The following is an 11547-nucleotide window of genomic DNA, read 5'->3' as shown; positions in this document are numbered from 1 at the left end:
AGCCTTAAGAAAAGTAGATTTAAATAAAAGGACAGCCCTTTTATCATGGGTTTCTTCTTCATCAAAAACAAAATAAAACACAAGCCTATGCCTCAGGGTATGAAGGGAGGTGGTCTTATAAAACCACACTGCTTTAACTGAAGCGCGTCAGCTGGCCAGACCAACTAAATAGAAATGATGCAAGAATTTGCTAGCAGCTGTGTCTGTTCAAGGCAGCTAGACATTGCACCTACTCTCTTCACCCATCTATTTCAAACCCTTTACGGAATCCTGTGGTGTATCTAGCATGGCTCTAGGGGCTGGGAGTACCTGCAGGGAGGAAAGACCACCGCTCAGTGGGCCGTATGAACTCCCAAATAACCCTCACTCAGTGGGGTGCAGCTGCCGCAGTGGAGGTACTAATGTGAGCACAGTGGTTTGGCAGCAAAGCCAGAAGCACTTCCAACCTTTGCCTCTAAATTTTGTTCTTCTTCTCCATTAGAGAGCATTATTTAAAGCGAGAATGTAAGTACTCCTTAGAAAATACAAATGGCAAGAAAAACGTTCTGGGGAACCAAAGGATGGAGAGGTAAGGACCATCTTCAAATAGTCAGTGGACTCTGATATTTGATAGAATTAGCATCGGTTAAGAAGGAGAAAGGGGGAAAAGGGTATTGTGACGTGGGCACAGAGAAGTGTTGAAAGAAAGATTGCTTGAAACATAAGGCTTGGGTATAGCAAAGCAGCTGGACGTCTGGGCTACCTTGATCACTGTTAATCACAAGAGAAGGCATTGATACATAACTGCTAGAGACAAGCACTGTATAAATTATCCATTGCTGCAGCAACAAACTGCTTGATGGCTTAGGAATGGCTTAGGAGGACAAGTGTTAACTCACAATTCTGTAGATTAGAAACTTGATGCAGCTCTCATTGTATTAAAATCAAGGTTTCTCCAGGGCTGCAATCCTTTCTGAACTTCAGGGGAGACTTTCTGGGCTCTGCTTCTCTGACTTCCAGAATATGTCTTTGGATCACAGCATTTTCTTGCATCTTTAAAGCCAGCAAAGTAGGTTATGCCCTTCATGTCCTTCCATTCTGAAGGGGAGGGGATACAGGCTGCTGAGCAAGGCAAACAAAGCCTGTCAAAAGGAGAGAAATGAGAGCCCACCTGCAAGTGGAGGGGACCCCCCCAAAGGTTGTCCTCTGACATCCATACCCATGTGCGAGAGAGAGAGAGAGAGAGAGAGAGAGAGAGAGAGAGAGAGAGAGAATATCCCAGCACTATGGTGACTAATGCAGGACTTCAATCCAGACTAGCTTGGGCTATATAATAAGGTCCTGTCTCAAGGCCAAATAATCAACAGCAAGGGGTGGATATAGCTGGGATGTAGCTCTGTGGCAGAGTGCTTGCCTGATATGTGTGAGGCTCTGGGTTCAATCCCCAGCACTAAAAAGCATCACTTAGGTCAGTTCCAGTGCACTGTCATTGGTTACTAATTTTTTTCCCACCAGTTACTAATTTTGAAGTCTATCTTGGAAGATGTCTTTAATGCAGAGGTTAATCACTGTGTAAGGCTTCTCTGTTTGGCAGGATTCCAAGCAGCTTTGGTGGTACTTGAGGGGTGAATTATTCATCCCATGACCCTTTGGCCCCTCCCTTATTTGGTTGAGGAAAGCTTGTGCCCTCTCCTAATCGACCTAGAGACCTAGTCTGTCTCATTGAACTCTTGCATTGTTTTATACTCGGAATCAGGGCTTTCATGAGATATACTGAGGGAAGATGGATTTTATTCTGTACAGTCCCTCACAGACGCTGCAGATCTCTACGTGGCATCTAGGCAGGAGCTTTTGGAGACCCTCAGCACAACTGTCGATCTACATCCCACTTTACAGATGAGAGCGCTGAGGCGGCCTCCAGCCTCTTCACATGGTCAAGGGCACAGGTGGTCAGAGAGGGAAAAACAGGGTAACCCGACCAAGAAGCAGACTGCACTAACAAGGAAGAGTGACTTGCTCAGGAAGCAGACAAATGGACACATAACCTCTGGAGAACTGGGGATCCTGTCTCCGAAGTGCCGCAGCTCTTTCTGGAAACCCTGACAAACCTTGCTGGCCAGTCAGGCATGAAAGGGAAGTGGGTTACTCTGGGAAGAGTTCCCCTGGCGCGGGCACCACAGACGCGTTCTTGTTTCTTAATAGAGGAAGTGGGCACTCAGAGAGGTGAACTGACTTGGCCAAGGTCACCAGAGAGTCTGCAGTGAGGCCAGGGCTTGCTCCCCGCCCCCATCGAATGAGTAGCGTTCAGGTTAGGGAGAACACTGTTGGCCTGGCCGGGAGGGTGAGGTCTGTGCAGACGGCCTCTGCGCCCACTCCCCAGGGCACCCGGTGGCCCTGGCAGCCCCCCGAGTGCCCTGTGGGGGGTGCCCTGTGACAGCGGGAACGCCTGGGCTGAGGGCAGTGGAGCCCGGAGAGCCTGGCTCGGCTAGGAGGAGGACGATGCTGTGCTTGCCCAGGTGAGCCTAGGCTGGGATCTCCAGTCCGCAGCCCCAGCGCCTGCCGGCTCCCTAGAGCGGGGGCTGGAGACCGCACCCGAGGGGGCGGCGGCGAGGGCGCAGTCAGCAACCGGGAGCGCAGAGCAGCCGCGGTGCCTCGAGCTCGGCTCCGTTCTGGGGGTGGCGGCTCAGATCTGCCTGGGTGCTGCGCCCCCTTGCCTCTGGCAGTCGCAACGTGCTAGGAGTGAGGAGAGCGCCGGGACATCCGGACCCCAGGAGTCCACCTGTGCAGGTGGGGATGCGGAGAGGGGGCGGGGTGGGATGCCCCAGCGGCGGGCTTCAGGGTCCCGGACTCTCAACAGTAGCCTCTGTCGCAGGGACGGGCTACGCGTCAGTGTGGGTGGGCGGGCTGGCAGTATAGGACCTGTCTCCAGCGTGGGACCACTGAAGGTCCTGCCCTGCACCTTGTGTCTGTAAGTACTTGTGAAACCGCATGTGTGTACACTGACTATATGAGGTTGTGTGTGTGAAAAAGGGGGCGGGGGGAGGGAGAGAGCAAGAGAGCGAGCGAGCTAGAGAGACTGATTGATTGATTGATTAGACTTTGTATCTGTCCATAGCCCTGTGTGTAACTGGATGTCAATGTAGACTCTAGATGATCCTGAATGTGTGACCAAGAGTGTGCCCTGTATGTCTGTGACAAGACATTTGTGTCTTTCACGTGTTAGTGGTATGTGGAGAGGCGTGAGTGTGTGAGTGAGCCACGCTGGATGCCACTTTCTCCATCATTGCCGGTAGGAGGGACCACCCTGCAGCTGCCTTACCTAGAATCCAGTCTCATTTGAAACTGCCACTTGTCCAGCCTTGCACATTGTATGTGGTTCGCTGCTGGCTACCTTTGGAAGATTTGGTTGTTGATACAGGGAAGTGCTGGCTGGCAGGGGTGAAGCCATGGCATGAGCTTGGCTTCTTAGAGCTCAATGTTAAGAGAAAGATCTTGGCTTGATTTCCGAGTTGATCCATGTTAACAGAACAGAATGCTTTTAAAGAAACAGGTTTGATATGAATGGAAGGCAGGAAAGCAGGTTTCAGTAGAAGGACACTGATCCAAGTTTGCCCTCTCTGTCTTCATGCTCATGGGATGACTTCTCTGGGTCATAAATCTGTAGGTGTCCCTGGCTTGGCGCAGTTGATGAATGTTTGCCTGGTTTCCTAAGAGACATCAGCATCAGTGACCAAGGGAGGGGAGGTTGCTGGTTACTGCTGGTGAGCAGGTGGAAGAGAAATGACATTGGTGATGGATGTGGTGCCCTAGAAACAAGGAAAAAGTCAGAGAAAGGACAAGCCACAGGGAGCTTTGAGGAAATATCTAAGTATGAAAAATGGCAAAAAGTAATGAGCTTGTCTAGGCATCTCAACATTTGTAAGTGTTATGCTTCTTTTCCTCATGCATCCGGACCCTAATTTCTCTCTTATGTTTGCATCATTTCCTTGTCTGGGAAATATACTTGTTATAATTATTTTTATGTATTAGTCATAGTCAGTAGTTACTAGGAGCTTGAGGGATCCTTCACCAGCCTATTCTGAACAGGGAGACCCCAGAACCCCAAGGACAATAACACCTGCCATTTCTCCCAAGTTATCTGGATTTTACTTCCAGTGTGACTCCTTATAGGGGCCACAGCAGCCTCTTAGCCACAAACTGAATGTCTTTTCTTCCACCTTTATACTTTTGGATTCACCACCACTGCCCTGATCTGCTCACTCCCTCATCACAGAGTAAAGGCCAGTACCTGGAGTCATCATAAGCAACCTGCTACCCCAAAATGCACTTTGGGTTTCCCATGTTGCTGACCCTCCAACCCCAAGTCATCCAAACAGGGTACCAAAGTCACCTTTCATTTCTCTTCTTTCTTAATCAGGGGTTGCTACAGTGTAATTGGTTGGCTGAGTTTACTTTCCCTTGATATCTCTCAACTGATTTTGTCCCTTTTTATTGTGGCCACTGCCACCTTATAAGATGATACCCATATTTCCAAAGATGGAAACAGATACAGACTATAATCATGGTAAAGTACAAGGTAAAGCAAATTCAGGCAGAGGAGGGTCTTGGTATTTATTATCCATGTCCAACTAAGAAATTACGCCTGTTGATTGGAAGAAACTGGGCTTTTTGATGGTTGTTGCATTATGTGACTTAGATCAAGTCCTTTGCCTCTCTAAGTCCCAGTTTCTTTACCTTTGAAAATTGAAATGAAAAATTTCAACTACAATCTAGTCACCAGATAATTTCTAAGGATTCTCTCAGCTCTAAATTTCTCTGAGTGCCACTATTGTTTTAGCAAGAATCTTTTCACCTAATACCTCATGCTAACCTTCAGATATTTAATAACTTATTTTGGGGTAGAAAATAGTATTTGATCTTAGTGGAAAGAGATGTACTGTTGACTTAAGTTTGAGGTTAGGGATTAGCTACAAACACCAGCAGAGTCAGAGAAGTCTTAAAGGTCACTCATTCTCCTCTCCACGAAGTGTCAGAGTCTCCCTTATTAAGATCATTTCATGTTATGCTGCAATTCATGATTTTTCAGGCCTCAAGATCAGGATATTTAGGATAAATTATTCTTTCTGTCTATGCATCCCTGATACTCATTAGAAGCAACCCAAAGTTATGACAGCCCCAAATGTCCCCAACGTTGGTAGCCGTGCCCATGGAAGAACAAGGTCCTCCCATACTCCAGTTGAGAATCACTGCTGCAATTCAAACACAAGCCTTGTAGCCTTACACAGTAGTGTAACAAAACACTTGCCACGTTGCTATCTGCCTTCCCACTCACTCCCTTTTAGGTGAGCCACCCTCACAGACACATTCACCTTTATTCCTTCTGAGTTTTCACTGCCTCATTTCTCTACTTGGAAATACTCAAGATGTGCTAAAGGTTGAGAAGCATTTCAGAGGCAATATAATAATAGTCCTAATAACTCACATTAACCCAGCCTTTGATATGTGCCAGGCACAGTTCTAAATGCTTTATGTGGATGGTCTCATTCCATCTTCATTAAGAATCAAAGGAGAGAGAGAGAGAGAGAGAGAGAGAGAGAGAGAGAGAGAGAGTCTATTACTATCATTTTAGAAATATGGTGATTCAGGTGCAGAAAGGTAAAATAATGTGCCAAGCTCTCTCAGCTGTTGAGTGGTAGAGCTGAGGTTGGGGTTGGGTGGTATTCTGTCTTACTCCAGTCCATTTTGACCCTGCACATTGTACTCCCTTGTGTGAATGGCATCTGGTGTTAGAGAGTGAGGCTTAAAATATCTTTTAGCCTAGTTGTAGGTCCAAGTCTACCTCTAGGAAGAAGGCTAGAGACTCCAGTTTACAAGCTGTGTTCACTCGACATTTGTGATTTTTCATTTTAAAAACTGTTTTCTTTTGTCCAGAAATAACTCCAAAGCATGTATGCGGTAAGAGAGTGGTGTCAGGGTGGGGTAATGGAAGGGTGTGTGCCAGGAAAATGCAGGACGGTCGTAGGGAGCAAATGTTGACTAAGGCATTTCTTTTCTATTGATACCATCTCACTATCATTCTAAACTTCAGGCATCTCTCTGTCATCAAAGTTAAACTTCCCAGATGTTCATCAACCTTCTCCTTAGTCTTCCTGGCCTGCCTTTTGAGTACTGTATTCTGCATGCTATTGACTTCTTACTACTGAGGCAGTAGAAAGTGGTACACATTCTTCCACGAAGAGGTAAAAGTAAAATGTGAAATGCTATTCAGTCCTGCTATTCAGAGAGGACTGGCCTCAACAGAATCAGAAGGATGGCTCCTTTAGCAACTATTGATAAGGTTGACTAAGACAATTTCCATTAAGGCCTCCTGTCAGCAAACCCACAAATTTGGCAGGTTCCAGTGAAGAAATGGTAGAATTTTGACACTGAATAAACTGTGGTTTGGTTAAGAAAGTTGCCTTCAGCCTTTGATAAGCAGCAGGATAATTCTCAGAGCTTGCTAATAAGTTGCATCTCCACAGTGTCTGACCATGTTTCTGGGTTAGGGTCTGAGAATGTTCATTTCTAATAGTCTCTACATGCTGCTGCTGCTGCTGCTGCTGCTGCTGCTGCTGCTCTGGAAACCATGACTGGAGTTTAGACCTAGACTAGTGAAACAAAGCCCCAATACAGCTTTTTACTGGAAATATAACATTTAAAAATAACCAAGAATTCATATTAATGAGAAGCAATGGATAGAGCAAGACTCAAAAGCCAATACAAGGATGAACTGGTATCTCTTACTAAGTATCTATCCTAGGTCTTTCCATGCTCCCTGTCTACACCTACCTCCCCAACTACCTTAATTTAGATGATAAAATATCCCATTATTCACAGGATAGCTAAAGCCAAAAGTCCTTTACTATATTGTATGATGTCAAATACATTTTGGGAAGTTTCTGTAAGGTTAAGAAAAGTATATTACTGGGCTGTGTAGCTTTTGTTTCTTAATCAGTTGCAGTGCATTTCTATCCCTTTCAAATTCACAGAAAAACGGAGATACCCAATTGAAATTCAAATCTGTATGTTTATGTGTACTTGATTGTTTTGAAATACCAGAAAGGTTTTTTAAATCATTTTCCTTAAAGTTTCTTCAACCAAAATCTAAACTCAATCAACTCCTTCCTTCTTCCTGAATCTGTCTTTGTTTTTGCGTGATCACACATCCTCCATCCAAATCATATACCTTCAAGTACTTGTCCAGAAAGATCTTTTTTTAAGGATTTATTTATTTTTACTTAATGTGCATGAATTTTTGCCTGCATGTATGTATATGTACTATGTGCATGGAGTGCTCTCAAAGGCCAGAAGAGGGCATTTAGAACCACAGCTAAAAGTGGCTGTGCACTACCATATAGGTGCTGGGAGCCAAAACCAGGTCCCCTACAATAGCAAATGATATTAACCACTGAGCCATCTCTCCAGGCTCCAGAAAAATCTTGATATTTTGAAATTTAAATAGACTATAAGTAATGTTTATTAAGGGTTTATCATGTGCTATTGAGTTTTATATAGACTTTTATAAAACTGGTCTCCTGGGATTTTTCTATCAACTCGAGAGAAGTACGGTTTCCTTCATTTGAAGATTTGGAACCTAAGGACTAGAAATTTTAAGAAAACTCTTGTATTAGAAGCCAAGTTGTGTTAGTAAATACAGTTTTTACTATGCATAGTAAAAGTCTACACTTGCTTACTTAAACAAATGTTAGAATTTTCTGGAAGAATAATAGGGCTTTTCTTATGCATTTGAGGAATCAAACTCCAGGACAGATGGGAGCAAGGTCAGCTGCCCGGAGTGCCACTCCAGGAGTTTATGACCTTTTCTTCATTTCTTCATTGCTATCATTACAATGACACCTTCCTAAGTCTGTGCCAATTAGTTAAAATGCTCCAAAAATAAGGTCTGATTGGCTCAACAGTCTGTGGTCACAGGATCATAGCTAAGTCAAGTTTTCATGGACTCATCCTGCAGGTTTTGGTAGATTTTTCTGTTGACAACTGATATATTGAAAAATTGGATAAAATTTCCTTATTCTCATACAACTAGTATGGCAAAGACAGAATCTGAAGTCAGATTCGACTCCAGAACCAGTGCTTTTCATTTCTCCCCAAAGCGTGGCCGATCCTTCCAGGTATGTGTGTCTCCTGGATTTCTGGCATTCCCTGGCTCCTTTCTGCCCTTGTTTTCTGTGTCATTTGACCTGGCCTCTCATTCTGTTCATGCATGTCAGGTCTCTAGGTCACTGGGTTTGGCTCCAACTCACAGATTCTATGAGCAGTAGGGACCCATAAGCGTGTCCCATCTACTTCCTTGTATGGTAGATAATCATGCCTAATGCATGCCAAGCACTTGCTGGGAATACTTCTGAGAGTTCTTATTTCAGTTAACTTTTCTAAAAACTGTGGTTGCCAATTTTTGGTTTATTTTCAAATATTTTATCATGATAATACATGGTTAAGTGAAAAGTCGAAGTATGTAGTGAGTATCTATGAGCAAAATTCAGGTAATTTTTTTTATCTTTTCACCTCCAATCACATCCAGACCCCCTCCTCCATCCATGCCCTCTCCCTTCCCTACACCAAACCCTATGCACTCTGCCATACATGCTGAGTCCTATTCATTCAGGTGTTTGTACCCAAATGTCCTTCAGTGCAAACACATCCACTGGAGTCTAGTCAGCCCATCCAGTGGTCGTATATAAGTCATACTCTCCCTCCCCCAGCAGCAGTCAGTCTCAAATAGTTCTCAATCTAGTGCTGGCCCACCACCTATTTCTCACCTCCCCTTTGGGACCTTGTTTAACTGAGCTGACATGGGTTCCACGCTTGATCCCAATGCTGCCAGAGGCTCACTTTTATAAGTAATATTTTGCTAGAATTGCCTTATCATAATTCTATCATACATCAGTTCCTTTAAAAAATTTTATTAAGTTGCTATCTCAGGAAACAGTTATTTTTTCTAAATTCAGGCTGGATGATGCGTGGTGGTATTGTAGAAATGTCCAGGCAAGCATTGACCTGTGAGGAAGAAGGCTATTTTTTTATCATGTTTCAAGGTTTGCGAAATAAATTTTTATGACCCCCCCAAATTTTATTAAGTTGCTATCTCTTTTCTTCTCACTGCTTATAAAGGGGAAACTGAAGTCTAAGCAAGTGACATGACTTATCCAAGATCACACATGTCAATGGAGTTGGGCTTGAACTCTGATAGTCTGTGGCATTACCATGCCAACATTAGAGTTATCCCTAAATAAACAGCACAACTCAACTTTAGTTGTTAAGAGTGGGCCTGAACATGGAGGGCGTACCCTCCAGATGTCTCCTGGAAATGTGCTGCTGAGTCAGACTCACCCATACTTTTATTAAAAACAGTTTCTCCAGCATCAGTTTTGGGGAACTGCAAGCTTGGATTCACCATTCTCTTATCATATAATTTTGCCCTAAAACATCTCTCACACACAGTGTCAAGCATTCTTCACAGTCTTCAGTGTTTCCAATGAAGATTTGCTGCCTTAGAGTGCTTTAATTTGTTAATTCTCAAGCACACCCACATTCATTCACTGTCTTGGGTAGAGTAGCAAATTGAGATTCGGAGGGGTCAAGGTGTGGTGCCCAGGTCACAAATGAGTTTGTTTGAAGTAGCTTTTTAGTTGCAAAGATATTAAAAGTCATTAGTTCAGATTCTTTCCATTTCATAAAAGTCATTCCTATAGTAGTCTAACCCCGCAAAGCACTTTCATTTTCATCAAATAGCTCCATTCCCTTGGGAAAGATGTACTCAGGGCCAGAATCAAGGTAATCAGATTTGTAAGCTCCCACAATTTCCGTTACATTGAATCTCAATAAATAGCCCACCTTCTAAACAGAAGTACTCTTTCTTTTTTCACCCCTAAAACATCCATAGACTTGGTACTTCACAGACTGACCTGGATTTTCTTTTTATACAGATGCTTCCATCTAACTTATGTACAATTTTCTCAGCATTTGAACTTTTTTTTTATGAAAATGGAAGACGGGAAATTACAATTTTACAGAACTTTCTTCAGTGTTCCAAGAGTGCTCATATATGCTTTTTGCTTGAACTTCATGGGCAGCAGCAGATCTGCAAGATGGATGTGTTGAACACCCGAACCACACTGGAACCTGTAGTTTATAGAAGCAAAGCAAAGTGATACGATGCTGAGAACCTTGGTTGAGCCATAGTCAAAAGTCTCCTCTCTTTCTGGTGCTGGGTAGACACTGCAGGCCTGTGGAAGCTTTGAATACGTACATAAGAAAGAACTTAAGTAAGACTCAGCTGGGGGAGATGCGATAAGGGATCATTAAGATGTGCAGGCTTTTGTGGGGCAGCTTAGCAGTTAAAGGTCTGGGCTTTACAGCACTTCCTGGTGTAGCTTTAGACAGCTTCTGTTTTCTGTGCCTCTGTTTCTCCAGCTGTGAAATAAGGATAATTGTATTGATGTTAAGATGAAGTGATACGATAGATGTGGAGTGCTTAGTCCTCGGTCTCATTTATAAAAATTCTTTCCCAGGAGTTTTGTCTTCTAAATAGCCTTCTCTAAAATCTGTGGATAGAGTTTCATTTTTTTCCCACTGGGATGGGGAACTTTCAGGATGAGCATATGGATAGGAGGTGACATGTTATTGATGAAAGGCATGGACTCTGCTGAAGAATTTCCAGGAAGCATCTGTAAGTGGCCTATGTCCTTTGAGATGGCACTGGCAAATTTAATTGGCCGTGATAATTAGCAAATGATATCTGAAGTGTAGAATGCTGCATAAACTGTTTTTGAATGCAGGAGGTTCAAAAGAAATGGAAGAGTGAGAGTAGAAGAAGCACACTCGCAGCAGAGCCTTCCCCTCCTCTACAGCGAGGACTGGAATACCCCGAGGCACGTAAACAGATAAGCGAAACTCTATTAAGAATTTCAGAAGAATATGCTCACCTGAATGGGTTGTTTGCCATCCTTGTAACCTTTCTCAGATTCTCCCATGATTCAGCTGCAGCAGGACTATCTCAGGGATATTTGATAAAATGCAGAATCCCGACATTTCTGAATTTGTAATTTTAGAAGTGATTTTTCGGTTCACTCTTGCTTAAGAGCCATGGCTGTCAACAGGATAATCCTATCAGGTTCAAACACTAGCTTTAAAGACTTAATTTAAACAGAATGCAAACTTTTGTTTGAGTTCTAAGTCTCTGAAGTCAGTGGTGAAAAGACCCATAAGAATTCTCTCTCAGTGTTCAGGGCCTTTCCATTTGGTAAGGAGGAGTGACTTCTGTGACCACACCCTAGAGTTGGAGAGATGAATTTCCACATGCATTGCTTCTATTTTGTAGAAGCAGAGTCTTCAGTTTTCAATGATTGGCATGCCAATGAGATGGAGGGCACTTTGTTAGAAAGTGGACTAACTAACACCACAGTGGGACTCACTGGACCTGCTTTATAAGTGCATCTTTTTTTTTACATTAGCAAAATTGTTTTTATTTAGTTTTATGTGTATGAATATTTTTTTTAATTTTTTTTT

At 43.5% G+C, this 11547-nt stretch overlaps 1 protein-coding gene across 1 annotated transcript in view; it reads left to right on the top strand.

Moving 5' to 3' along the window:
* The first annotated feature begins 2691 nt into the window (after window positions 1-2691).
* Window positions 2692-11547, top strand: part of Htr4 (5-hydroxytryptamine receptor 4) — a 180071-nt gene continuing 171215 nt past the window's right edge. Inside the window, exon 1 of the mRNA XM_008837889.2 lies at window positions 2692-2766. The gene's annotated coding sequence lies outside the window, so the exon portion shown is untranslated. The remainder of the gene's footprint in view (window positions 2767-11547) is intronic.

The sequence above is a fragment of the Nannospalax galili genome, unplaced genomic scaffold (assembly GCF_000622305.1).
Source record: "Nannospalax galili isolate Female #2095 unplaced genomic scaffold, S.galili_v1.0 scaffold19, whole genome shotgun sequence".
Classification (NCBI taxonomy): domain Eukaryota; kingdom Metazoa; phylum Chordata; class Mammalia; order Rodentia; family Spalacidae; genus Nannospalax; species Nannospalax galili.
Note: the sequence above shows the minus strand (reverse complement) of the source record. Positions and strands in the feature narration are given on the sequence as shown.